We start from the raw sequence: 27,888 nt of genomic DNA, 5'->3' as shown, positions 1-27,888 counted from the left end.
CAGTGAAGGTTCTTGAGGAGTGGAGAAATGTAGAATGAACAGTTTTGCAGAAAAATGGTCTGGCCAACGGAGTGAAGTATAGACTGAAGTAGAGAGAGAGTAGACAGGGAGGTCAGTTGAGGCAATAATCAAGGTAGGATAGGATGAGTGCTTGGATTGACATGGTAGCAGTTTGGAGAGGAAAGGACAGATTTTAGTGATGTTGTGAAGATTGAACTGACAGAATTTGGAGACAGATTGAAAATGTGGGTTGAATGAAAGAGTTGAGGATAACACCAAAGTTACTAGCTTGTGTGATGTGGATGATGGTGCTGTCTACAGTGATGGGAAAGTCAGGGGAAGGATGGGATTTGGGTGGGAATATGAGAAGCTCTTGTTTGGGACAACTTTTTAACTTTGAGGTTTCAGCAAGACATCCAAGTGGAGATGTCCTGAACGTAGGAGGAAATAAGAGACTACAGGGAAGGAGAGAGATGAGATCTGGAGATGTAGATTTGGAAATCATCAGCATAGAGATGACAATTGAAGTCATGGAAGTGAATGAGTTTTCCAGGGGAGTCAGTGTAAATGGAAAATAGGTGACCCAGAATTGAGCCTTGTTGGATTCCCATAGTTGGGGGTGGGAGGCAGAGGGGGAGCCCATGAAAGAGACTGAGAATGAACTGCCAGAGAGATGGGAGGAGAACCTGGAGAGGACTATACTGGTGATACTGTCAATGAAGCCAATGTTGGATAATGTTGCCAGGAGAAGGGCCTGGTCAACAGTGTCAGAAGCAGCCCAGAGGACAAGGGCAAAGTAAAGGTTGAATTTGGCAAGAAGGAGATTCATTCAGTGGTATTTGAGTGTGAACTTTGTGCAGAGCACTGTACTAAGCGCTTGGGTGAATACAATGTGACAATAAACAGACACATTTCCTGCCCACAATGAGCTTACAATCAGTGGTGACCTCTGAGAGGGCATGTTCTGAGGAGTGAAAGTGGAAGAAGCCAGATTAGAGGGGATCAAGGAGATTATTGGGGGAGAGGAACTGAAGAGAGCAGATGTAGAAAACTCACTCTAAGAGTTTGGAGAGGACTGGTAAGGAGGAGATGGGGTGATACATGAAAGCACTTAGCAAATACCATAAAAAAGAGAAATATCCAGGAAGACCTTCCCTTCCCATTTGGGCACTGTGTTTAAATGTAGCAACACAGAAAATGAGAGAGACAGAGAGTGAGAGAAAGAGGGAAAGAGAGGGATTTAGAGGGAAGAGAGAGCAATGGAGAGAGAGAGAGGAAAGAAGAAGAGAAAATCTGATTGTGAAACAATGCTTCAAAAATTGATCTGCTCTGACTAGAAAAGGTAAACCTAATCCCCTGTCTCCCTCCATCCTATCCCGTCAACATCTGTTGGGAAGAGACATCAGCCAGCATCGGGAGAAAGATGGAAGTTGGAAATCCAGAAAGAAATGCCACCTGAAAACCTTATCCCATGACAGGTTTTCATTACAAAATGCAAATATAAAATTGATTTCTAAGTTATAAGAGTATCTTATTATCAGAATAGTTCATTCAATAGTATTTATTGAGCGCTTACTATGTGCAGAACACTGTACTAAGCACTTGGAATGTACAGATCGGCAACAGATAGAGACAGTCTCTGCCCTTTGACGGGCTTGTATACTACTTTGGTATTTAGCAAATCTTCAGGTCCACAGACCTCTCACAGTGTTTAACATTCTCTGTTGATTGCATGGCTTATTTTGAGAAGCAGCGTGGCTCACTGGAAAGAGCCCAGGCTTGGGAGTCAGAGGTTGTGGGTTCTAATCCTGGCTCTGCCGCTTGTCAGCTGTGTGACTTGGGGCAAGTCACTTCTCTGTGCCTCAGTTACCTCATCTGTAAAATGGGGATTAAAACTGTGAGCCCCATGTGGGACAACCTGATCACCTTGTACCCCCCAGCGCTTAGAACAGTGCTTTGTACATAGTAAGCGCTTAACAAATACCATCATTTTTTGTCCATCCGAAGTCTCTTCTGCTCAGCTATTTTGTAAACTTTGTCAAAATGCATACTCAGCACGTTTTATTTCCTTTTTTCATGTTTCATTTCTAGAGTTTCCTAAAATGAGACTCTTGTCTAGCTGTTGAAAATGAGTGGTAGGGTCAAGAAATATAAAAATCAGATACACACTTGTGAATTGGACATTTGAATTATGGTATGAAAATGTATTAGCTAGTTGCAAATATAAATTTGGGAAAGAATCAAGGTACTTTCCCTTTTCTCTGAGCTAAAGGGAAGATGGTTATCGGAATTGTTCAATATTGCTTGCGAGCCAAAGTTATATTTTTCTCCTCCCTTTCCAACTACGCATTTCATACCTATTCTTTGGAGTCGATCCTAAAGGAAAATTAATGGGCTCCTTATTCAATATTGCAATGTTTCAGGTAACGAATGCATGACAGCTATTTAACCAATACCTGGGTAGCCAACCGGTGAGTGTGGCATTAATGATTTTGGAGAAAGTTAACTAAGTACATCTATCACTTTGTCATGTCTGGTAAAAGAAAGCATCAATCAGAGGATAAGAGGGTAGCAGGCTTTTCTTCTTTTTGCGAGGAGTGCTGAAATGTGCTACGAAAATCAATAGAATTGGAATGGTAAGCTGCACTTACGTTGATTAAATATAACGGATGGAGAAATGGAAGGAGAGAGGCTGGCAGAGTATCACCTAGATGGAAGCAGAGGTCAGTTTCCTAAGAATTAGCAGTATACAAAAGGCTTTTCCCTAAGTGAGTCTTCTAGAAAATAATGCCAAATGGGTGAATCACTTAATTGCCATGTGCATTTCAAAATGTTATCTAGGAGAAAAGCTCTGACTGTCTGGTCATGGGTGTTTTACTGTATAATTCAGTACTCTCACCTGTCCTTACTTCCTGAAGTGCATTTTAGAATTCTGTTTTTAATTATTCTGTCTAGTTTTGAAACCTGCTCAGGTTCACAGCTGGAAAGCTTCCATTACCTGTCTCAGTTACGGGAGGGAGAGTCAAGCAGAGGCCTACCCATTCCGTTCCTAGGTTGGGCAGTGGCTAGCGATTGGAAGGCAATCTGCTACAAGTCAAAATTCCTCTGTGTTGGGCAGCAGTGATATGGGAGACGGTTGAGGGTGGAGGTTCAAGTTGACTGAGTGGAAGAAGGCAATGGTAAACTCTCTGAAGACATGTAGGATCCTAACAAGAAACAAATGGTTGTTCACCTTAGCACTCTTCTTGACTTCAGGCGTAGCCTTCCCATCATGAAACCCACTTTTACTCATCTCCTGCCATCTGGAATTGACTTACCAAGAACAGATGGGGAAATCGAGAGTTGTAGAGCCCGGGCTTGGGAGTCAGAGGTCATGGGTTTGAATCCCCGCTCTGCCACTTGTCTGCTGTGTGACTGTGGGCAAGTCACTTAACTTCTCTGTGCCTCAGTTCCCTCATCTGTATAATGGGGATGAAGACTATGAGCCTCACATGGAACAACCTGATTACCCTGTATCTACCCTAGCACTTAGAACAGTGCTCTGCACATAGTAAGCACTTAAAAAATACCGACATTATTATTATTATTCCAGAAGAGGATAATAATCATCATACTTAAGTGCTTACTATGTGCCAGACACTGTAATAAGAATAATAATAATAATGGCATTTTAAGTGCTATGTGCCAGGCACTGTACTAAGCGCTGGTGTATATACAAGCAAATCAAGTTGGACACAGTCCCTGTCCCACAGGGCTCACAGTCTTAATCCTCATGTTAAAGATGAGTTAAATGAGGCACAGAGAAGTAGTGACTTGCCCAAGGTCACACAGCAGACAAGTGGCGTAGCTGAGATTAGAACCCATGACCTAATGACTCCCAGGCCTGGGCTTTATCCACTATGCTATGCTAATTCTGTACTAAGCACTGGGGTAGATACAAGCAAATCGGGTTGGAAACAGTCCCTGTTCCACATGGGGCTCACAGTCTCAATCCCCATTTTACAGATGAGGTAAATGAGGCGCAGAGAAGTGACTTCCTCAAGGTCATAGAGCAGGCAGGTGGCAGAGCTGGAATCAGAACCCATGACCTTCTGACTCCCAAGCCTGCTCTCTACCTACTACACCATGCTGCTTCAAAAGAGAGAAAGTAACAAGGAGAGTGAAAAGGCCCAAATTGGCAAGATTTATAAAAAAGAGTGGGTGATTCCAGGGAATACTGTCAAATGGAAGAGAGTTATGAGAGTCCAAAGGAATCTCTGCATAAACTCCCCCACTGGAATATAAGCTCCTTGTGAGCAGAGAGCACATCATCTTGTTATTCTGACTCAGCAACCACCTAGCATATCTCACCGCATCATGTTGGTATTTAATAAATGTTATTATTGCTACTTCTAGTACTATTATAAGGGAACTGAAACCACTGCAGAATAGCAGCACTGTGTGACAGTTCTGTATGATAAATCATGAACCTGAACACTGGTCCGTGAGAGGGACCATCTTAGAAACACCGACTAATTTACTGGCCTCAGGAAAATGGGTTAACTTTTTTCAAACTTAAATTTGTAATATCTGGAGCCTCAATCAATCAGTAATATTTATGGAACAAATATAGAACATGGTATTTGGAAGACTATGATAAACTTTATAGAGATGAGGCCTGCCCCCGGGAGCTACCTTGCAATCTAGTAGGGAAGACAAACACAAATTATGTATGGAGAAGGTAAGAAGAAGTGCTTATGAGTGAATTCTTAAATAGTAGCCTATGTAAGTTATGTACAACTGTACTGGGGGAAACTGGGCAAAGAGAAATTGGCGAAGGCTTCTTGAAGATGGCATTTCAGAAATACTTTAGGGGGAGCTGTAGTCTGATGCATTTGAAGGGGGAAGGACTTCCAGACCTGAGCAAGAAGTTGCTTTTGACCAGAAATGTTGAATTAATCCTTTATTTTGTGTTAAATGCAGAGCTATTTTTAAAATAAGTTCTTCTCTGAGACAGGCAGGCTGTGGTGGCTCCATCCCAGGAGAGAGTTTTAAAAATAGTGTGGACAGTGCTTTGTCTTAGATGGATTAATATTTTACCTGCCTTGGGGAAAGGATCTTATTAGTGGCCAGATACTGCACACAAGACAGAACTGTAACAATTGTGGGGCATGGGATCAGAAGGTGCGGAGATCCCACCCCCTAAATGACTTTGTGATGGACAGTTCCACTTGTCCCCACACTTAGAAGAGGGAGAAGGAAGCCAGGAGAATCAGTCCATGGTGTCCTCCCTAAAGGAAGTAAAAAGACAAAACCAAGCCATTCAGATAAAAGCCTTGGAGTGGAGGTAGAGGATCCATGTGTTGGAAAGGGGACCCTTTGCCATCTTTGAGATGAGATAGGAGATCTGAGTACGCAAGAGAGCAGGACACAGGGTAAGCTTGTGCTGGGTCCCTGGATGGAAACCCAGTACAGGACGGGATTGGAGAGGATATAGAATTAGAGTTGGGATACCCTGCCCCTGAAGCAGGAAGAAAGAACACTAAGAAACCCTGCATCCATAGGATTTGGAGATGATGTCTAAAATCCGAGTGGTCCAGAAAGAAGAGAGGAAGTACAGGAGGAAAGTGAGCCTGGGATCAATCAATCCAATCATATTTATTGAGCACTTAGTATGTGCAGAACACTGTACTAAGCCCTTGAGAGAGTGCAATACAACAGAGTTGGTAGACACGTTCCCTGAACACAACGAGTTTAAAGTCTGGAAGGTGAGACAGATGTTAATATGGATAAATAAATTACAGTTATGTACATAAGTGCTGTGGGGCTGAGGGAGAGGTGACTACGGGAAGCAAATCCAAATGCAAGGGTGACACAGAAGGACTGGGAAAAGAGTTCAATTCAATCATTTATTGAGCACTAACTGTGTTCAGAGTACTGTACTAAACGATTGGGAAAATATAACAGACACATTCCCTCCCCACAATGAGACTGGAAGAAAGGAGAAAGAGGAAATGAGGGCTTGGTCATGGAAGCCTTCTTGGAGGAGATGTGCCTTCAATAAGACTTGGAAGGAGAAGAGAGCAATTGTCTGATAGATCTGAAAAGGGAAGGCATTCCAGGCCAGATGCAGGATGTTGACAAGAGGTAGGCAGTGAAATAGAAGAGAATGAGGTATAGTGAGTAGCTTGGCATTAGAAGAATGAAGTCTGCTGTCTGGGTTGTAGTAGGAGAATGGTGAGGATGCCTACAGGGACAAAAGTGAATTCGACTTAGGTAAAAGAGTTTTGAATTGAATTTATTTTTGGTGCTACCTTACAAAGAAATTAGTGAATACAGTTGAGTTCTCAGTACTTAGTGTCGGCTCAGGTGGGGTGGAGGAGGAGCTCCGGGTACCATGGGTATGCGTGGACCTGAGGAGCACTTTGTTCTTGCACTTCCTGTCCCCTGCCCCGGGAAGGCAGTGGAGAGTAGTCCTCGATGACTTTTTTATCTTTGGGGAGATTCCTGAGCTTCAGTCAAAGAACGGTGGCAGCTATAAGTGATGCAGGACTTAGAGAACCCTGAACAGAACATCCCCAGAGCCTGCAATTTTTGATGGTATTTATTAAATGCTTACTCTGTGCCATGCAGTGTTGTAAGATCTGGAGTAGATACACACTAGTCAGGGTGGACACAATCCATGTCTCACATGGGAATCAGAGTCTTAATCCCCATTTTACGGATGAGGTAACTGAGGCACAGAGAAGTGAAGTGACCTGTCCAAGGTCAGACAGCAGACAAGTGACAGAGCCAGGATAAGAACCCAAGTTCCTGGGGAGCTGGAGGACTTAAGAACCCGGCACAGGCTGCCTGGAGGCTGGAAGCTGCTAAAGTGACTCGTGGGCCTCTTTTAGATGGGATTCCAAGCTCAGAAACCCTGGTAATGTCATAGAATCATGGAAAATGTATTAAATGGAGCAGAACTGGTTTAACATATCTGAATCCAAAGGAGGAAATGTTCTTCATGCTTCAGCTGAGAGCCAGTAAGAATAACTTCTGTGATAACTTTCATCAACAGTTCCTCCATGATGGTGGGAATTTAGGTTAAAGTTATTGATTGAGATGTTTCTGGTTTACTTTGAATTTCATTGTTTATAATACCCCACATAATATATCCAGGATCTCACTGTGTGCAGGTAACGTGTCTGCCAACTCTATTATATTTTACTCTTCCAAGTACTTAGTATAGTGCTCTGCAAATAGTCCACACTCAACAAATACCATTGTTGATGATGATGATAAATACTTCTGATATACCTGGATTCATACCAAAGGAGGTCATTTCTTATAGAGATGGTCGGAGCTCAAGACCTCTTTGAGTCCAGAGAACATGTTTACTAAGTACTGGAGCAGCATGGCTCAGTGGAAAGAGCCTGGGCTTAAGAGTCAGAGGTCATGGGTTTGAATCCCGGCTCTGCCACTTGTCAGCTGTATGACTGTGGTCAAGTCACTTCACTTCTCTGGGCCTCAGTTATCTCATCCCCAGTTAAAATGGGGATGAAGATTGTGAGCCTCACATGAGACAACCTGATGACCCTATATCTACCCCAGCGCTTAGAACAGTGCTCTGCACATAGTAAGAGCTGAACAAATACCAACATTATTATTATTATTACTTAGCACAGTGCATGACGAAGGCACTCAATAAATTCCAGTGACTGAAGACCATCCATGAAATGGGGGGAACTTCCCTTTCTAGAAGTCCATATTGGGAAAGAAACATGCACGAAAAGATCCCAATTTCAAATGAGGGGAGAAAAGGAAAGAAGTTATTCAGATATTGACAATCTGAAAATGGATTATCTATAAAGTAATGGCAAATTTGATTCTGAGGATAGACTATCATTGCACTATCAATGCCACTGAACGGGTAGAGAAGATCGGACTTCATCGAGGTCATTGAGCAGAATGTTTTGCTATTCACAGATTACATCTAAGACAGTGAAATAAAAACACTGATTTTTCTTTACCTTCAGAGGTAGTGAAATAGTGATTATTTTTCTATATAAAAATCTGCATGTAAAGTATATGGGAAGGGAATTGTTGGATAAATTAAAAAAGACTTCATATAAAATGACAAAAATCTCATTAAATACATGTTCTGTAGTCTTCCTCCAGATTACAAAATGATTCAATGGACTTCTCAGCTGATTTAAGACAAAATTGCCTCTTCAATCAAGATTTTTTTTTGTTCTCCACAGCCCTCAGTTTAAGAATGACATAGTCTATGTGCATTTCACTTAAGCCTTGAAGTTTTGGGAACCTAATAAATGTGTCGGTAAATTTTCCTGTATTTCTACAATAATCCCAAAAGGAAAATATACTGATCCAATCATTTCGGTACTGCATCATGAGGCATTGAATAGAAAAGTCAATAAAAGCATCAGAGCACAGAGAAGCAAGCTGTAGTCAATATCTGATTTTGACGTGGGCTGTCTGATAGAAAATCATGTAGATTTACTTAAAATTACTTCTTAATACTGTGTTTAGGCAACTGAAAATTCGGAGGATATAGCCTATCTTCTTTATGTTCCATTCCTATCTTCCTTTCCTGGCCTTCTTCATTCCTGAAAATTATCAGGACTATATATACTCCAAGAATATATGAGTCTGGATTATAATGGCTACTTTTAGCAGTCACTAAAATGCTCAGCTTGTAGAAATGAAATGCAATTTCACCAAATTAATACCTTCACATCTAATCAGAATTGAACAGAATCACTTGAGTTAGAAAAAAAAGTGCATGCTCTCAAGAGAGAGAGAGAGAATACAATAACCACAAATATGTAGTGATTTCCCTGTCAATTTTTATTTAGGGTCCAATATTCCTCAGTTCAAAAACTTAGAAGGAAATATTGTGAATGTATATATGGGTTTTCCTGAAAGATGTCTAGTACGGAGGGAAGACCAGTCTGAGTCTACTGAACTTCATCTCTTCTTGGGGGAATGGAGAAGAATACCCTCTCCAGAAAAAGAGCTTGATACATACTCTTGATTGGCACATTTGAAAGTATTGGCATGTTCAGGCTGGAATTTTGGGGACCCCAGGAAAACTGTCATTTGATGGCTTCAGTCCTTGGGGTGGAGAGTTTTAAGGAGTGGAGCTACCTACCACTGCAATTCCCCTCTCAGGATGACGCCTGCAGTTTCCAGTACTCTACCAGTCTCAGCTATGGGAGGGAGAGCCAGGTAGAGGCCTACCCATTCCATTCCTAGCTTGGGCAGTGGCTAGCAGAGTGGAAGGCAATCTGCTATAAGTCAAAACTCACCCCCGCAGGGGCACAGGACAGAGTCGAGGGTGGAGATTTGAGTTTACTGTGCGGAAGGGGGCAATGGTAAACCACTAATGCATTTTTACTAAGAAAACTCAATGGATAGACTACCAGAATGATTGCAGATAGAGACTGGGTTGTTCTGGGAGTTACGTGTCCATGGTGTCACTATGGGTCGGAAGCGACTCGATGGCATAAGACAAGATCACTGCAATAAGTTCCTCTCATCCTAAACTGTGAGCTCCTTTTGGGAACAATCCCTGCCTACCAACATTTTTCTTTTGTACTCTCCCAGGTGCTTAGTACTGTGCTCTGCACACAGAAAGAGCTCAAGAAATACACTTGATTGTATTTACTCCTTCTTAGAACAAGTCCGGGGTTCATTTCTTCCAGGATAGCCACTACCTAAACACAATCTGGGAGGGAAAAGGGGACTACTGCTTTCATTCTTTGACTTGAACTTGGTTATTATGCCTGAAGAGGTAGCTGGGATGATGTCAAAAACTTGAACATACAACATTTACAAATGCCAAAAGGAATGATATTATTGAAGGGATGCTTCCCATGCACTTATTCATGTATTTAAATCATATTATGATAATCAATAGTGTAATAAATCATGACAGTGTAAAAATGAAATCTAAAATTATTTTATTTTAATTGAAACCTAATTTTACCCAATTTTTTGAAATGAGATAACTCCTCCTTAAATTGTATGATTTTCAATCCCCAAACATATATACCTGAAATGATATGGGTAATGAATACCTGTGAATGCATCTTAATTAGTTTTGATCTAGAGGTTAATTCCTTCCAAATTTAATAAAGTTGAAGTTGTTTTGGCTGGACTGCCAAATACAAAGTCTTATTTGGGAAATATTATTTCTCCTTTACCTGAAATTTCCCCCATTGATTTTTTTTCAAAAAAAATTCACAAAACCATAGACCAGTTATTGGGTGACAAGGATTTCAGGAAGCCAAAGACAATTAATCAGGTTAATCAAACACACAGTACTAATTAAAATATGATAAGGATTCAATAATTTGCAAGTTTAGCTCCCAGAAGTGATTTTAGAAAATAATGTTAATATTTCAAAAGAATTTAGGAATTTTTTTCTTTATCCTATTTAGGGACAATGAAATCTTATCTTCTTGAAATATTAAGTCAAGGAAACAAATTTAGTAATGCATGTGTAGGTAAATTCATTTCTCCAGTGAAATTGATTTGGGACTTTCTAAAATCCTACATGAAATGTGAACCTTGTACGTAGCTGTTAACCCTAGAATAATGACAATTTTAGAATCCAATCTATCAATCTATACAATTTCAACTCCTCCTCACTATATTAAAGAGATAGAAAAAAAATTATATGTAATGTACTTCACCCCCTAGAACTCAGATATGGGGGAACCAATCCTTAGAAAGACTGTAAGAGAACAGTTTCTGCCCATGAGATGATTTAAAGTCAGTGGATAAAACAGAATTTAGGGGTGAAATCCATCCTTTGATGTGACCTCTACCATTTATTTTAATCATACAATAAAAGAAAAGGAGTAATAGAGGGAATGGGGGAAGTGAAAAACACATGGTAGGTGTTCAGTAAGTATCAACATCCACAGCAGGGGAGCAAACAGGCTAGGGAAAAATTAATGGAGGGAGGAGGCAATTTACAAACCCTCTCTGAACCAGTGATCTTCAAACCTCAGATGGAATGCTCCTAATCAATAGTATTCAATAGTTATTCAATAGTATTTATTGAGCGCTTACTATGTGCAGAGCACTGTACTATGCGCTTGGGATGAACAAGTCGGCAACAGATAGAGACAGTCCCTGCCGTTTGACGGGCTTACAGTCTAATCGGGGGAGACGGACAGACAAGAACAATGGCACTAAACAGCGTCAAGGGGAAGAACATCTCGTAAAAACAATGGCAACTAAATAGAATCAAGGCGATGTACAATTCATTAACAAAATCAACAGTAATAGTAATCAACAGTATTTACTGTTATCAATCTACAGTACTTACTGAGCTCCTACTGTGTGTAGAGTACTATACTAAATACTTGGGAGAGTACAGTAGACTTAGTAGCGTGATACTTGAAGGACTCAATCATCTTGTTCCCTCCTACCTTATCTCACTGCTCTCCTCCTGCAACCCAGCCCGTACACTTTGCTCCTCTAATGCCAACCTATTCACTGTACCATGACCTTGTATATTTCACCACTGACCTCTCACCCATGTCCTGCCTCTGGCCTGGAACGCCTTCCCTTTTCAGATCTGACATATATTTACTCTCCCGATCTTCAAAGCTGTGTTGAAGACACATCTCCTCCAGGAGTCCTTCCTTGACTGAGCCCTCTTTTCCCACTCCTGTCTGCATTGCTCTGATTTGCTCCCTTTATTCATCCCTCCTTCAGCCCCACGGCACTTATATATGTATCCATAATTTATTTATATCAATGTTTCCCTCCCCCTCTAGACTGTGAGCCCGTTGTGGAAAGAGAATGTGTCTATCAACTCTTATACTGTAGTTTCCCAAGTGCTCTGCACAGAGTAAGGGCTCAATAAATACAACTGATTGATTGATTCTTGCCCTTAAAGTTCTTACAATCTGGCAGAACCAATATTATCATCCCCCCACCTCCCATCTTCTACTCCTCCATGCAGGCCTAGAATCTGTGTTGGTGGACAGTTTTGTGAATTTTTCTGTGCCAAACACAAGCAGGTTTGGGGCATAATGAAAATCGCTCATTTACATTACAAAGCTGGTTAAAGTTTTGTACTGTTGACATGTGTCTGTATGTTGCTTTATGTTTGTCCTAGTTCAGTGTTAGCTGTTGAAGATTGAATTCTCCTATGGTGGCATAGGCTATTTCAGCTTTATGTAACTTTGTCAGTGCCCGGCAAAATAGCTTATACTTTTGTTGAGGAGAAAATTATGCTTGTTTAGGGCACTCATACGGTGTCTCAGAACAAAAATTATAGGCAGGCAATAAGTCTAAAATAAGTTAGCAACCACAGTTTGTCCTGCATGTGGTATTACAGTCATTACTCCCAAGACAAACGATATATGTGCAATCAGTGTAAAAGGGACTGCTGGTAGCCAATCAATCTTGTCAGTTATGTTTTGACATGGAAAATAAAACCTCCAAAAGCAACAACTTGCAATGCCAAGGTTAATGCCAAAAGAACAAAGAAATAAGTATGTAAGTATATACCTATCTATATACCTATGTAGAATTATCCGTATAACAATCTATCTATAGATAGATATCCTTATTTCTTTTGTTCTATGGCATTCACCTTGGTATACACAAGGGGGAAAAAAGAGCTTGGCTTATTAAGAGAATTACCTGATTAATAAACATACAACCTCAGAAAAATGTTGTCCCTACAGTGTCTAAAGTATCCCACTCTTTTTTTTAATCTTGTACTTAATAAAAAACAAATGAAGAAAAAAATATACTGGGCAATTAGAATGTAATTAAGACCTTGTAAGAGTAGCTAGGAATTAAAAAGAAATGAGTAAAAAGTGCAAAATGAGATCCTTAGCCTTGGGCTTCCAGCCTTGGTCACTGTCACTTTGACTATCAACCATGCCATGATTGTTTTGTTACTGTTAACTGGTAATGATGATTCTCCTCAGACTCACTTTACAAACCTTTGTAAACAAAGCTGTATTTGGGATAGGCTGTATTTTCAGTGAATAATTGAAAGTTAGAAGCCTGTTATATATCCTGACCAGTAGATAAATTAAGCTGATGGAAGGAATACTCCCTTTTACCAGGAGGAAAAATTAACCATTTGGTAACTTTTAGATGTGCAACTTCAAAGCATCTTCCTAGTGCTAGTTCCTGTAACTTTTTTTGATAGATAGGATAGGAACTCACTAGAATGGATTTACTGAAGAAGTAGAGAAACATTCACCTAGTGCTTAAGAAATGAATGTCAACAGTCAACAAAAGAAGAATGAACATCAAGACAATTAATTGAGAGAGGGGTTTTGCCGTTCAAAGATTGCATACTTTCTCCCTTTCCCATCCAGTTTATGGGATCTGTAGCACTGAGAAATCTTACCCATCAGCATCTCAACTGCATGGCTTAGACACTAAAATCTGTTGACTTCAGTTCCAGGGCATCTGGGTTTGGAGAAATGGCAATGGGTGCTTCTGATTTATATATTCTTGACCCTATTTCATTACCACTTGAAATTTACCTCTTCTCATCTACCTACATGCTTGGAGCATTATGATGTCCTCACCTGCGCAGGAAGGGGAGAATTGTACTTAACATGAGTACGTATGTGAAATGACATTACTATCTCAGCATAACTGAACTTGCAAATTTTCTTTCTGATCTTGTTTGACTGAATTAATTCAGTAATTGAGAGTTTAAAGCTAGGGGCCTATAGGTCACATAAAATTGGGAGTCCAGTTCTCTGTAAGTAGGGCCAAAGGTGAGTGGAGGTATTCTATTCCCTGCTGTGCTCTTTGGAAAGTGGGCAACTCTTTGAATTCCCAAATGTGTGGAGAGGTTTGGGGGTGGTAAAGGAGTAGAAATAGGCATTGATCCTGGTTGATAGTCATGAGATCTTAAATCCTTAGGTCTCAGTTTCTCTTTCTCAGAACAGACTCAGTCTTGCCAGTCTATATAAGTCAAAGAAATCAGCAATGAAAAGACATTTCTACATCTTGATTATTAACTGGCGCAGACCTTAGCTCCAGATATATGGAAGGTATTGAAATTTTCTGTTCAAACTGAGAAAGAACAGTGAATATGACAGAGTTTCTCCAAACACCAAACCAACAGACGGTAAAAAATCATTCCTTTCCAATGATCACTTATGTCTGAAATCTTTGGCACAAAATGTGCATTCATTTTGGTCCTTGGAAATTCATTATTTTTAGATATCAGGTAATCCCGGAGCCAGAAGGACTGCTAAATGTTGCAAGAAACTAAGGCCCCAGTGTACTATTTATTGTTCATGATTCCTCCCTCTCTTAGTGTCTTCATATTTGCAGCCCCCCTCTCCCATCTGCCCCTACCTCCAGAGATCCTCATTTACAGCCAGAAGAACTCCAGAGGGTTCCAATGAAATGAATGGATCAAAACTCCAAATAGTAATGGATAAGGATTTGGGGACAAATCTGCCCCAGAGCTTAGACCTGTATCTGGAAGTAGTCAGTCAATCAATAGCCTTCTGTGCAGAACATAGTGCTAAGTCCTTGGAGAGCACTGAACAACTAGTAGATGTGAGTCTTGCCTTCAAGGAGCTTACGATATAATGGGAGAGATGGCAAAAATAAAGTAGAAATAAGGAGAAGAAATAGAGTATAAAGATGTGTACATAAGTGCCATAGAGGTGGGGAATTGAATACCTAAGTGCTTAGGTATCTTGGAGTACAGTGCTCTGCACATAGTAAGCGCTCAATAAATACTATTGAATGAAAGTGTTGAAGTGGCAGAGTGGAGGAAATAGATTAGTGACATGGAAAATAGCACTCATTAAATACTATTGATTGAAGGGGCATGAAAGAGAGGAAAATGAGGCAAACTCAAACTGACTTTAGAGAAATGGAGCATGTAGGCTGGGGTGTAGTTGGGGAGGAATGAGGATAAATATTGGGGAATAGAGTTAATTAAATGACTTAATTCAATGGCCAGGAGTTTCTGCTTCAGGTGGAGAGAAATGGGCAACTAGTAGAGGCACAGGATTGGTGGTTGTGACTGTAATTATGGACATGGTAAGTCAGCGGTCCTGTGTTCTAATTCCAGTCTGTCACTTTCATTCATTCAATCTTATTCACTGAATGCTTACTTTGTGCCGAGAACTGTACAAAGCTCTTGGGAGAGAATTCGATACAACAATGAACAGTCACATTCCCTGCTCACGATGAACTGTGTGACCCTGGGAAAGTCATTTAACTTCTCTATGGTTGTTTACTCATCTATAAAATGGAAGTTGAAATAATTAGAATGTGAACTCCCTTTAGGACAGGCCTTATATTCACCTCAGGACTTAGTACAGTCCTTTTCACATAGTAAGACTCAACGATGAATCAATGGTATTTATTGACCTTTCTATGTGCAGAGCACTGTACTAAGCACTTGTGAGACTATACTACAAGAGAGTTATCAGACACATTCCCTGCCCACAATAATCTTACAGGCTAGAGCCCTGTATTAACATAGACAGCTATTAATATAAATACATAAGTACTTGCAGGATAATGAACATGTTTGCAATATGGGAAGCTTATATTTTCCCGATCTGTTGCATTCAGAATGGAGGAACCTAAGAATTTTTCTGGATTTAATGAATGGTGTAAATAAATTACATTAAGGGCCACTGATTTTTATTAATGTAACACATTTCTTGACTCTTCTAAGAAATGTTGTCTTTTCTTCGGAAAGTAATGCAAATTCTAAGTCCTTTGGCAGGCATTAAGGTGAATATTAAGTATTCCAGTCCTCTGACTCAGAAAAGCATTAATGTGTAGGGAAGAAATTTAACACAAAGCATCTATTATAACATCATTACCCAAACTCTCTTCCCTGAACTCGATGTATGATCCAAAGTTACTCCTTTTCAAAATGAATCCAAATGCTGTGATTTACTGATTTAAAAACACTAATTCCTTCATTTGAAATATGTGTACTATATTGTGGAATTCTAATCCTTGTTTCTCAAATACAAGTGATTACTGAGTAACAGAAGTAACCATATCATTCTAACTGTAGCAATTTCAAACCCGCCCTGTCAGTGTAATCTCTTGGTTAGTTGAAAATCTCTGACTTTTTAAAACGGGAATGGGGACAGCATTGCCAGTCACATAACTTAGCAAAAGTTTGTTCTGAAGTCATGTTTTTCTTTCATGAATAAAGAAGTAAGCAGTTAAAAGAGTATTTCATATGTAAAGGATCAGCTGCCAGCAATATCTTCATGGGCTTAATTGAGGCTGGGAGGTAGAGGCATTTTACCCAATAAACAAAAATGAAACTCGCAAGTAAGCTGTAAAAGCCTCCTCTGAAAATGCTTGATGGCAAGGCCTTTGGGAAGTTATAACTTGCTTATTATCTCTAGACTGCAGGGAGCCTGGAAGCAGTTGATCTGCTATAATGCGTTCCTTTTGTAGCTCTGTAAAGAGAACTACATGGAGTAATTGTGTAGGCACATACCTTGACAATAGAACAGACAGGTCTGTGTGACTTTTAGAGTAGAACAGACACTGAGTGTGTTAACCCTAACATCTTATCTTCAGCAAAGCGCATGCATTAGAAAGCAGAATTCAACCTCCTTACTTCAACAAAGACTGAGCTCATTAGTTCAGAATATTAAAGATTGTGATTTACAGAAACCTGGACGCTCAGTGTTCATTTCTTATGACTTATTTCAGGGTTTTCCTTAAAGGCCTAAATATCTATGGCTAGAAACACAAATATGGTTAGACTCTCCAGAGTCAATACTTGTCAGTCTGTCAATCATATTTATTGAGAGCTTCATTGTGCACAGAGTGCTGGGGAGAGTACAATATCACAGAGTTGGTAGACACATTTTCTGACCACAACAAGCTCCCATTCTAAAGGAAGAGACAGACTTTGGTATGAATAAATGTTACGGATATTTACATAAATGCTGTGGGGCTGAGGGAGGGGTGGATAAAGGGGGAAAATCAGGGTGATGCAGAAGGGTGTGGGAAAAGAGGAAATGAGGGCTTAGTCAGGGATGGCATCTTGGAGGAGAGGTGCCTTCAATAAGGTTTTTGTGTGAGGGAGTAATTGTCAGAATTAGCACTTGGGAGAATACAACAGTACTTAAATAATGTGAAACCTATCCCTGACTACCTTTCTTGAAGTTTTTATTCTCAATCAGTGATCCATTCACCCCCCCACTCTACAGAGCTGAACCTTGGACACCTCCCTAGAGATGAAGATTTCAGTGTCCCTTGAAGCCTCTTCCAAGTTTTAATAGTATTTCATGTCAGCACTTTTCTTCCTACCTTCAATCTCTTCTGCTGCAAACCAAGCATAACTTCTCCTATTCTATTTCCTTTGGGATCAGAAGCAGTTGACGTCTCTTCCATTTTGGTAAACTTTTCACTGACAGACCTCCATACAGATCCTCCTCCTCCTCATCCTCCTCTTCTTGGACTAAAGAATTTCCCTCCTACCTTCGATATCATTCCCTTCCTTATATTTGAATACTTTATTAACTAGAAACTGCAATCCGGATGTGTGTTTCTAGAGAACAGGGATCCCCTGTCTTGGAATTTTCCTTGCCTACAGCACCATTCTCTGGTGAGTGTTGGCCAGGTGCAGCTTAATAGCATACCAACCTTGCTATTTTTCAGTTCATTCTGCTTTTAGACTCACCATTTCCTAGGAGGTTAAATTAAGGACATTAAAAAGACCTAACGTGGCTGGGAGGATGAATGAGATATAGAGGATGAGGACTAAGAATACTTCAAGAAAAGAACAGTAGGAAGTAATGCATTGACTGTATCCAATTATAGCTACTTTTTTTCTGGGTAACAAAAACTCTCTTACCCGGAATCATGTAAAGCCAGTCATTCCAAGCATTTCTTTATGTAAAGAACTTAGCAAGTTCTGTAATTACCTTCAATCCTAAAAAAAAAAAAAAAAAAAATCACAATAAAACAATTTCAGAATGATGAAGATTGCTTCTGATAGAAATCTCTTTTCAGTGAGTCCACTTTCTAATTTGCATAATCCTAGACATGTTGATTATTATTAGTTCCTGATAGACTTTTATTCCCAGTCTTTTCTTTAAATTAATTTATTCCAACTGATTCCTTGAGATTCCCTAATTAATTTGAAAAATTGTTATTTAATATTTAATGCAAACCAATATTATGCTGGGCACTGTAATTGAGAATGTGACCACTTTTCTACAAATGTAAATTTAAAAATAAATCTCGCCCATAGATGTTTGAGACCAACCAGTATAAATCCTGAGTAGTTAGAAACTAAAAGGATGCAACACCATTTATTTTAACATTTCTGTTGCCGTGTGGCCACTCTTTTCACATTTGGTTCAGATATTTGTATTCAAACCATTTATCCTTAGTCACCAAGCAACGAACATTTTTTGTAAATCACTCAAGTAGAAGAAGCGCAGTCTAGGGAGTGTTCCTGGGGTTCTGTTGCTACGGAAACTATTTTCTTGGTATTAATGTACTGTGCACATCTGTCTAATTGTTCTTCCTGAGGCTTGCTCACAACCAATGAGTGTACAGGACACAGTGGTCTTCCTCTGTGATTTACAAAGGTGTCAGACCAGCTAATTCATCAGAAATAAATGGGGAAAGCAATTTAAGGGGAAAACTCTGCTACCCGCAGAGGCAAAACTCGTAAAGGTGAAAGGATGACTCTGTGAAAAACCGCACGAAATAGAATGGGCTTTCTAAGGAAAGCAACAATGTTTTCTTTCTACAGCCTCCCTCTCCCTACCCCCACCAGTGAAGCATCCAGAAGGTTCCCATAAAGAAATGCCTGAAGTCTGCAGATTAGGGATTAGAAGAAGATTCTGATGCGGTAGCTAGTTAAGGAACAGACCTTTATTCCAATATCCTGTTGTATCACCACTAGACAGAGGGAGGTATATGTGTATGCATTCTTGATCATGGGGTGAAGGTGGGACCCTCAGATTAACCTCTGCCCAGATTAACCAAAAGTGGAAAATTCTCAGTTGCCAATATGTATGTCTTGTTTTATGTCATCGAGTCATCTCCAACCCATAGTGACCCATAGACACATCTCTTCCAGAATGCCCCATCTCATCTGCAAACGTTCTGGTAGTGTATCCATAGTTTTCTTGGTAAAAATATAGAAATAGTTTTCCATTGCCTTCTTCCACGCAGTCAGCTTGAGTCTCCACCCTCGACTCTCTCTCATTTCACTGCTGCTCAACCCAGATGATTCTGACTTGAAGCAGACTGACTTTCATGCACTAGTTGCTGCCAAAGCTAGGAATGGAATAGGTAGACCCCTGTTTGACCCTCCCGCCCAAAGCCGAGACTGGTAGAGTACTGGAAACTTTCCAGGTGCGTTCCTTAGAGGGAAATGTGTGTGTGGAATTCAAAGATGAAAGAGACAATGTGCCTTGGTTGATTTGATCTGTATTAATGGGCATGGATGAACAGAACAAGCCCTTGCAGGTTCTGCAGAGATGAAGGTATCCTGCTGCATGACTGCCTCTCCTGTCTGCAATCCTAAACTGGGTCTAATTCTGCAGTACTCGACTGTTACCAGTTTCTTTTTTGTAATGGTATTTCTTAAGCCATTACTATGTGCCAGGCACTGTACAGAGCACTGGGGTAGGTACAAGCTAATCAGGTTGGACGCAGTTACATTCCCATAAAGGGTTCACAGTCTTCATCCTCATTTTACAAATGAAATAATCAAGGCATGGAGAAGTGCTATGACTTGCCCTAGGTCACACAGAAGACAAGTGGTGGAGCTGGATTAGAACTCAGGTCCTTATGACTCCCAGGCCCGTGCTCTATCCTGTAGGCCATGCTGCTTCCCAACAGTCTAGTCCATTGGTGTTACGGTCTTCCCACAATGTGTTCAAGCAATCTAATCTTCCATTATTCATTTTGACTCCTCCTGTAAATGTTTTAATTTTTGTCTCCCTTCTTAGAGTGTAAATTCCATGGGCAGGGAACATGTCATTTCACTGTGTTGTGCATCCTAAATACCTAGGACAGTGCACCTCAGCAAGAGGGCATTCAGAAAATAGTACTGTTAGAATACAATTTAAAGAGCTACCTCATTCCCGAATGCTGCCCAGCAGCCTGGTCTGCTGGTCTACTGTTTGCTAACGGTCAAGGTTTCTCTGCAGGCTTTGGGTTAGTCTCTGCATGGCTTCTTTATTATATCCTTAAAATATTTCTCCTGCTCTCTTCAGCTTGTCATGCCGCAGCTGTTTGGGTGTGCTGTTGTCATTCATTTTCTTCACCTGTCTCATTTGATGAATGTGTTTGGCAGTGAACATTGCTTCGACGTTAGCAGGTGGACTGGATACACCTTTTGAGGAAGAGACCTTTCCACTTCAGGATGGAGGCACTTGGTAGTTAACTTTACAATCATACAATCACTAGTGTTTCAAATCTGCCCAGGGGTCTCTGAAACAACGATGAACTGAAATGATGATAAAGACTGCTTCAACAGAGACCTAGACAAACTCACTGTAGGAATACTAGCATCTAACCAACAAATGTAACCATAAGATCTCTGTGGGCAGAGAACCTAATAGTAATAGTAATAATAAACTGTGGTATTTGTTAAGGCCGTACTACGTGATGGGCATTGTACAAAGCATGGGGGTGGATACCAGCAAATCAGGGTGGACACACTCCCTGCCCCACTTGGGCTCACGGTCTTAATCACCAATTTACAGATGAGGGAACAGAGGCACAGAGAAGTGAAGTGATTTGCCGAAGGTTGCCCAGCAGAGAAGTGGCGGGGCTGGGATTAGAACCCATGACCTTCTGACTCCCAGGCCCATGCTCTATCCATTATGCCATGTTCGCTTACCAAACTCTCCCAAATGCTTAGTGTGGTGCTCTGCACACAGTATTTGCTTAATAAATACCACTGGTTATGCCATTTAATGTGAGCAGGCACTGAGGCATGTCTCCTTTGGAGGTGGTTCTACCCATGAAATAAACATGCAGATTGATCCACACAGCATCATATACCTAGGCAATGAGGGAGCAATTATTCTCCCATTAAGAGTGCACAAGGAGACTCAGGACCTCTTTAAATGCTGTTCAACTAGCCCGTTCCAACTACGCCTCGAAATTGGGGAATTCAGCCCATGAATTATAATGGAATATAAATTTGATTCATCATAAAACTGAACCATTCATAAATTTTGTGATGGTATGAAAGAGGTAAGTTATGCAGGTAGTAAAAAAAGGAAAATCTAGCTTCTCCCTGCATCCATGCTAAGCCTATTGTTTTCCTGGAAAACAGATGGAAGAAAAGTCATCTGACTCAAAGTAAAAGATTACTATTTCCTTTATGAATTCCTTATTATTTTGTTGGTCTCTTTATAAATGAGAACAAATGGTGATTAATTTAAATTCCCCTTTCTTTTGGTCAATGACTTGAATGTATATTACTGTTTTTTGGGTATTACTTGCTCTATGGGACAAGAAAGGGAAACAGTAATAGTATATAGAAAAGATCAAATGATGACACTTTCAGCAGTTTTTGTCAATACTGATCAATCATTTGACTGCATGCTGTGTGTATGCTGCTGCATAGCTTACAGTCTGTGAAGAGGAGACAGACAGTAAAATAAATTATAAGTTCACAAGTACCATAGGGCTCAGGGTTGGGTCAGTAAATGGTACAAATCCAATTAAATGGTGCAAATCCAAGTAGAGGAGCAATGCAGAAGGAGAGGGAGTAGGGGAAATGAGGGCTTCTCAGGGAAGGCCTCTGAAGAAAGGTCTCATCATCATAGAAATACAGGTTTACTGGATAGAGCAGAGCCTGGGAGTCAAAGGACATGGGTACTAATCCTGCCTCTGCTACTTGTCTGCTGTGTGACCTTTGGGAAGTCACTTCGCTTCTCTGTGTTACAGTTACCTCATCTGTAAAATGGGGATTGTCAACCCCATGTGGGACAGGGACTGTGTCTGACCTATCTTGTATCTACCCCAGTGCTTAGTTCAGGGACTGGTGCATAGGAAGCACTTAACAAAATACCATAAAAAACAAAACATATATATATATATACATATATATATTTATAAAACAAAGTAACCAGAGTGCATTATATATCTTTACATTCCCCACATTTTTCCTATTCAATGTAATTCTTCCAAAAGATTTTTCCAAGTATTTTCCGTATATATGGCTATGTGTATGTATATATATATATGTATATACATATGTATACATTTCTAATATACTTGAAGTGATGGAGAAAGCAAGTTGGATGTCAACAAGGAGGGGAGTGCCATTGATCAATGGCATTTATTGAGTACTGTATTAAGTGTTTGGGAGAGTACAAGACAAGAGTGTTGGTGGACATAATTCTTTTGCCCTCAAAAAGCCTACAATCTAGTGGGTGATACAAAAAGTAAAATAGCTCTAATACAGAATGGGAAAAAAGCTGGACTTATTGTCAGTCACAGGTTGTGTATAAATCTTCAATGTAAACTTCTCCTGTTGACTGTAAACTCTTTGTTGGGAGGAACTGTGTCTACCAACTCTGCTGTATTGTGCTTTCCCAATAACTTAGTACAGCATTCTCCACGCAGTAAGTACTAAATAAGTACCATTAATTGACTGATTAATGGGCTGACAAATCATCTTACCCCTGAATACTGTACTAGTCAGAGCCTTATTATTTTCCGAATGGACCCTCCCTACCCCTCCCCACCCACCAACACACACACACACACACTTTACAAAGAATGAAGAAAACCTGGAGTGGATCCAGAGAAGTGCAAAATCATTTATTAAATTGAATCTATGAGGAAAACTTGAGGGATTTGAAATTTTATAACTCAAATAATCAAACTAATGGGGTCTGACCATTTCATGAAGTTGGAAACAGAGCACTTATCTAGTTCAGCAATTTACCCCAGCAGACCTGATTGGAGTTCAGGCCACAAAAATCCACTTGGTCTTAAATGATCTGGCAGATTTACTACATGGAAAGAAAAATTGCTTATTACTTATTTTTTGAAATGGCATTTGTTAAGCGCTTACTTTGTGCCAGTCACTGTTCTGAGAGCTGGGCACTGACACTGAGACTGTGCAGAACAGCCATGAACTGTGTTCCACAACCTAACCAACAACAGATAAGAAGACTCATTACAGGTTGGGTGAGTCTATCATTTATAGCCTAAGGGGTGGTCAGATAGCTCCCTCCTTCCTCACCCCCCCACAAAATTGTCCTTCGTCGTCCTCACAGGATCCCACCGTCCCCTGGTTTCAACTGTTTTCCTGGCATGACATGGCATTCTAACTCAACAGCTTCTCTTCTTTGGGTAATCAGTGTCTTTTCCAAAACGGCTATTTTCTGCCCATTTGGCATGCATGGCCTTCCATCCTACACCCAGCCATCCTATTGCATCTTACCTTCCTGGCTTTTCATCTAGTTCCAACCTGGCCTTCTGCCCTATATTCTCTAGCCCTACTAGGGTCACTCAGGACTCCAATGGGATAGGGGTTTTGATAATGACAGTGAGCATCAGATAGAGGAGGTGATTTCTGTTGCTTCTTGACAGAGATGTTGAAACATCTTGTGGTGTCATTTTAATGGTCAGGAACACGTCTCTGTTCTCTAACCAAAGGAACATTTCAAGTTGAAATTCAGTATGACCGCTTTACAGCTGAAGTCACGTTACCTTCAGTACATTTCTTATTATTATTATCATTGTTATTATTATCATCATTGGCATACTTCCCAACAGCTGGAGTGATACACCAAAGGAGTGAGCTACTCGGTGAGGTTGTGGCACTTTTCAAGAAAAGAATCATCATCATCTGGTCTGGAAGTTTTAGCATCCAACTCCAGAAGACAGAGTCCTGGACAGTTCCACCTCTCAAGATCCTTTCCAACTCTATGACTCAGTGATTAGAGATAGAATTGAAAACATTTGATACACATCCCTGGAAAGAGAAGATTATTGCACTAGTTGAACCAAGAAGTGTCATCTGTCAGGGTTTCTTATAAAGAGGAGGCAAAGGAATGGTGGCCCCTTGCTGAACTCCAGAGGAGAATTTTCAGCAGCTCTTATCTTGCGGCTAGCAATGAGCACATACTAGTGACACAGATTCACTAGGAAATTCCTACTAGGATTTTAGGTACTCAGCCATAAAATGCCTCTATGAGCATGAATTCCAGGTACAAATATCTCAACACAGAATACCCTGAGAGTAAAAATATTTTAATTTGGATGATAATGAAGATTTTCTCACCTCTCCTACTTTCAAGACAATGAAGACAAATGAAGATTGGTGATTATTTTCCAAAGAATAATTGCCTTTAAGTAATCATTTCCAGCCATAGATTTTTTGCAGGTCTCAACTCTGCTGGGTAGGAGACGGAAGCTGAGGTTGCTGTGCTTGTTTGGTTCTTGATTCCACCTATGTGCCAGTTCCCACACAGGTTTCTGGCATAGGTTTGGACCTACGTTTTCACATGTTGTTGCTTTTAGGTGCTAGTTTCCTTCTAGTTATCCAGGGCACCCTCTTGAAGAGCAAGGTATTGGGGATATGGGACTTGATAATGATAGTGACCATCAGATAGAGGAGGTGATTTCTGTTGTTTCTTGACAGAGTTGTTGGAACATCTTATGGTGTCATTTTTAGGGTCAGGAACACATCTCTGTTCTATAACCAAAGGAACATTTCAAGTTGAAATTCAGTATGGCCACTTTTCAAATTAATCTATTGGAAGAGGAAAATCCCTTGTGTCACTCAAACATCTGCTTCTTGCGATATAATGGGGCTAGGTGACATTTCAGAGGTTGTCAGGTTCTTTTTGCTGAAGCCTGGACTGCAGTGACTGTCTTAGAGAGCGAAAAGTTTCCAGGAAATAAGGTTACATAGCCTCTCTCTATAACTCATGTCAGTGCCTTTTATGGATGTATCACATAGGCATCAGATGGCTTGCTTTTTCTAAAACTTTGCTGGCAATTTAGAACAAATAGCGAAAGTAAATTGGTAGTATGGACAGAACGGGGTTTATGAAAAACCAAAATATGAGGAGGAATGAGGAGCTGAACTTAGAATAGATGTGAATAAGGGTGTTTTTGTGACCAGTGCAGAGCAATGAATTACTAGGGAAAAAAATGTCAAATGAACAATTTCCTATTCACCATGGATATATTTTATTAATATTCCAGAAGTCTGGTCTGCAGTTTGACCTGGAGCATGAAATGAATAAGTTACAGTAGCAAACTTTTATCACATCTCTGAACCAAGTAGCATTTATTTAGAAAAAAAAGGTATGGTTAGAAGTAGGGTAGGAGTACATGGAATATTTTACCAAAAAAGGAAATAAAATGAGAACGGGAAACTAGTCACTAAAAAACTAGAAAGTGTAACTGTGGAAGAAAATTTAAAACTGGAAAAGGAGAAGAAAAATTTCAATACTTATTATTGTGTTGTCTTCTAGGTGAATATGATATACAAATCAGGCTCCTGTCTTCCCCCAGGTCTGAAAAGGTCAATGCAAGCTCCAGAGGGTCAGATCTTATGCCCAAAGACTATCTTAGAGCTCCAGAAATCTGGATAAAAATCTCATTAAACCCTCCTTTCATAATAATATTCTGTATATTAGAAGCTGTTTCTAGCAACTCCTGCAATTAATCAGCTAATGGTATTCATTGAGCAACCGTGGTGAGAAGAACCAAGCATTTGGTAGTGTGAAATAGGAGTCATAAGCTTCTAAGACCTTGGAAGTATGTAATAATATACATGATATTTGCCCTCAAGGACCTTCATACAGTCTTGCGGAGGAGACAGACACTAAAATAAATCACAGTGCATATAAATAATATACACTATCATGTACAAGCTAAATCACTTTTAAATATTTCTGAGTTCAAAATCCCCATATCAGTAAATTAACTCAATGACAGACTTTCTAGTAAAAGTCTGGGGGAGTACAATAGTGGTAAAAGAGACAACCCCTGTCCTCAAGGAGTTCAAAATCTAATGGAGAAAACTGACACATCTTGGAATAGTCTGGCCCTTTCTTTCATCACTATAGCTTTCAATGGATTTGCCAGTAACTTAATCAAGTTTCCAGTTGCAATTTAAGTACATTTCATTTTTCCCTGATCTCCCTATTTGGATTGAAGTCTCCTCTCATTGGCATTCCATTACTTGTTCTGTATGGCTCTTGCACCTGAGGCTGTGGTTTTGAGTATGGTGTCTATGCATTTTACTGATTGTGCCTCTCAGGATCTCTCTGGGTCTCTGTTTATATGTCCATAAATGCACCTTATAGGTTCCAATCTGTGGTGTCTATAGGAAGACTGGGTGTAAGCAAATTTGTGTATGAGAAGCAGCCTGGCCTAGTGGAAAGAGCACAGACCTGGGAGTTAAAGGTCTTGAGTTCTAATCCCAACTCTGCCTCATGTTTGCTGACACTTAACTTCTTTGTACCTCAGTTACCTCATCTGTAAAATGGGGATCAAGATTATGAACCTCATGAGGGACATGGATTGTGTACAACTTGATTACCTTGTACCTACCCTAGTGCATAGAACAGTGCTTGGAACATAGTAAGCTCTAAACAAAAACCACAGTTATATTATTATTATTATAATGTTGGTGTTTGTTAAGCATTTACTATGTGCCAAGCACTGTTCTGAGCACCAGGGTAGATACAAGGTAATTAGGTTGTTCCACGTGGGGCTCACAGTCTTCATCCCTAGTTTCCAGATGAGGTAACTGAGGTCCAGAGAAGTGAAGTGACTTACCTGAGGTCACACAGCTGACACGTGGCGGAGCCACGATTAGAAGCCAAAACCTCCGACTCCCAAGCCCAGGCTCTTGCCACTGGGCCACGCGGACCTCTAAAATCTGTTCTCAGATGTACCCTCTTCTGTGGTTGTGTATTCTACACTAAGGTTTCTGTTTGCATGTTGATATGAAAGTGTGACTTAAGGCAAGTCTGTGCCTCAGTTATCTCATCTCTAAAGTGCAGATTAAGACTGTGAGACAAAGATTGTGTCTAACCTGCTTAACTTGTAATTACTTGGTGCTTAGTACTGTGTCTGGCACATAGCAAATGCTTAACAACTATGTTTTACAACAACACATTTCTGTGTTCATTTTTCTGTGTGTCTCTGTGTGAATTATTCCTATGCATTTGCCTCCTTATACATATTTTTTTTTTCTGCGTGGGAGTCCTAGCATGCTTATCCTTTGGTGTGCTTTTCTAGTGAGGGTGTGAAGATTTTCATCAACACAGAACATTCTAAATTCTTCTTAAGCAGTTTGTTGTCCAACAAATCATGGATAGACAGAGAAAATGGAAACAAAAGAGTCAGCATGACTTTCAGAGATGGCAAAATAGGGTCCAACACCAGGGAATTGATCTCCAGACAATTTTAAAGGCCTTGAAGGTGTCTTAGGGTCCAATTTCTTACATGCCTATAGTGAAACCTGGACCCATTACAGAAAATATATTGGGTTCTGAAAGTAGTTTCATTAATAAGTCATACTCAACTGCAGATGTAGGCTTAGGATTAACAACAATGTGATCCTGTAATCATAGCAACATCAGTAATAGAGGTGGCTGCCGTAATAGTGGTATTTACTGAGTGCCACCAGACCAACATGAGTGTGATAATCAGGAAAGAGGATGCTGGTCTTCCACAAAGGCTACTTGATGATTATGAGGGCAGTTTCTAAAGCTGACTTGGACCACATATGGAAAAAAACAATAATTAAGGTAGTAAGTATTTACCCTCAAGGAGCACTTTTGCACATATCAATTTATGAACTGTACAATTCAAGCACATATCCACATATCAATTTTTCCTCTCTCTAAATTATTTTGTTTCTTTTTCACTCACTAGTCTGCAAGT

At 40.1% G+C, this 27,888-nt stretch overlaps 1 long non-coding RNA gene across 1 annotated transcript in view; it reads left to right on the top strand.

Moving 5' to 3' along the window:
- LOC114806622 overlaps positions 1 to 20,570 on the top strand; it is a 60,109-nt gene extending 39,539 nt beyond the window's left edge. Inside the window, exon 3 of the long non-coding RNA XR_003754678.2 lies at positions 20,226 to 20,570. This is a non-coding gene — a long non-coding RNA (uncharacterized LOC114806622). The remainder of the gene's footprint in view (positions 1 to 20,225) is intronic.
- Positions 20,571 to 27,888: the final 7,318 nt, after the last annotated feature.

This window comes from Ornithorhynchus anatinus, chromosome X1 (assembly GCF_004115215.2).
Source record: "Ornithorhynchus anatinus isolate Pmale09 chromosome X1, mOrnAna1.pri.v4, whole genome shotgun sequence".
In the NCBI taxonomy this organism is placed as follows: domain Eukaryota; kingdom Metazoa; phylum Chordata; class Mammalia; order Monotremata; family Ornithorhynchidae; genus Ornithorhynchus; species Ornithorhynchus anatinus.
This window is presented reverse-complemented; position numbering and strand designations above follow the sequence as displayed.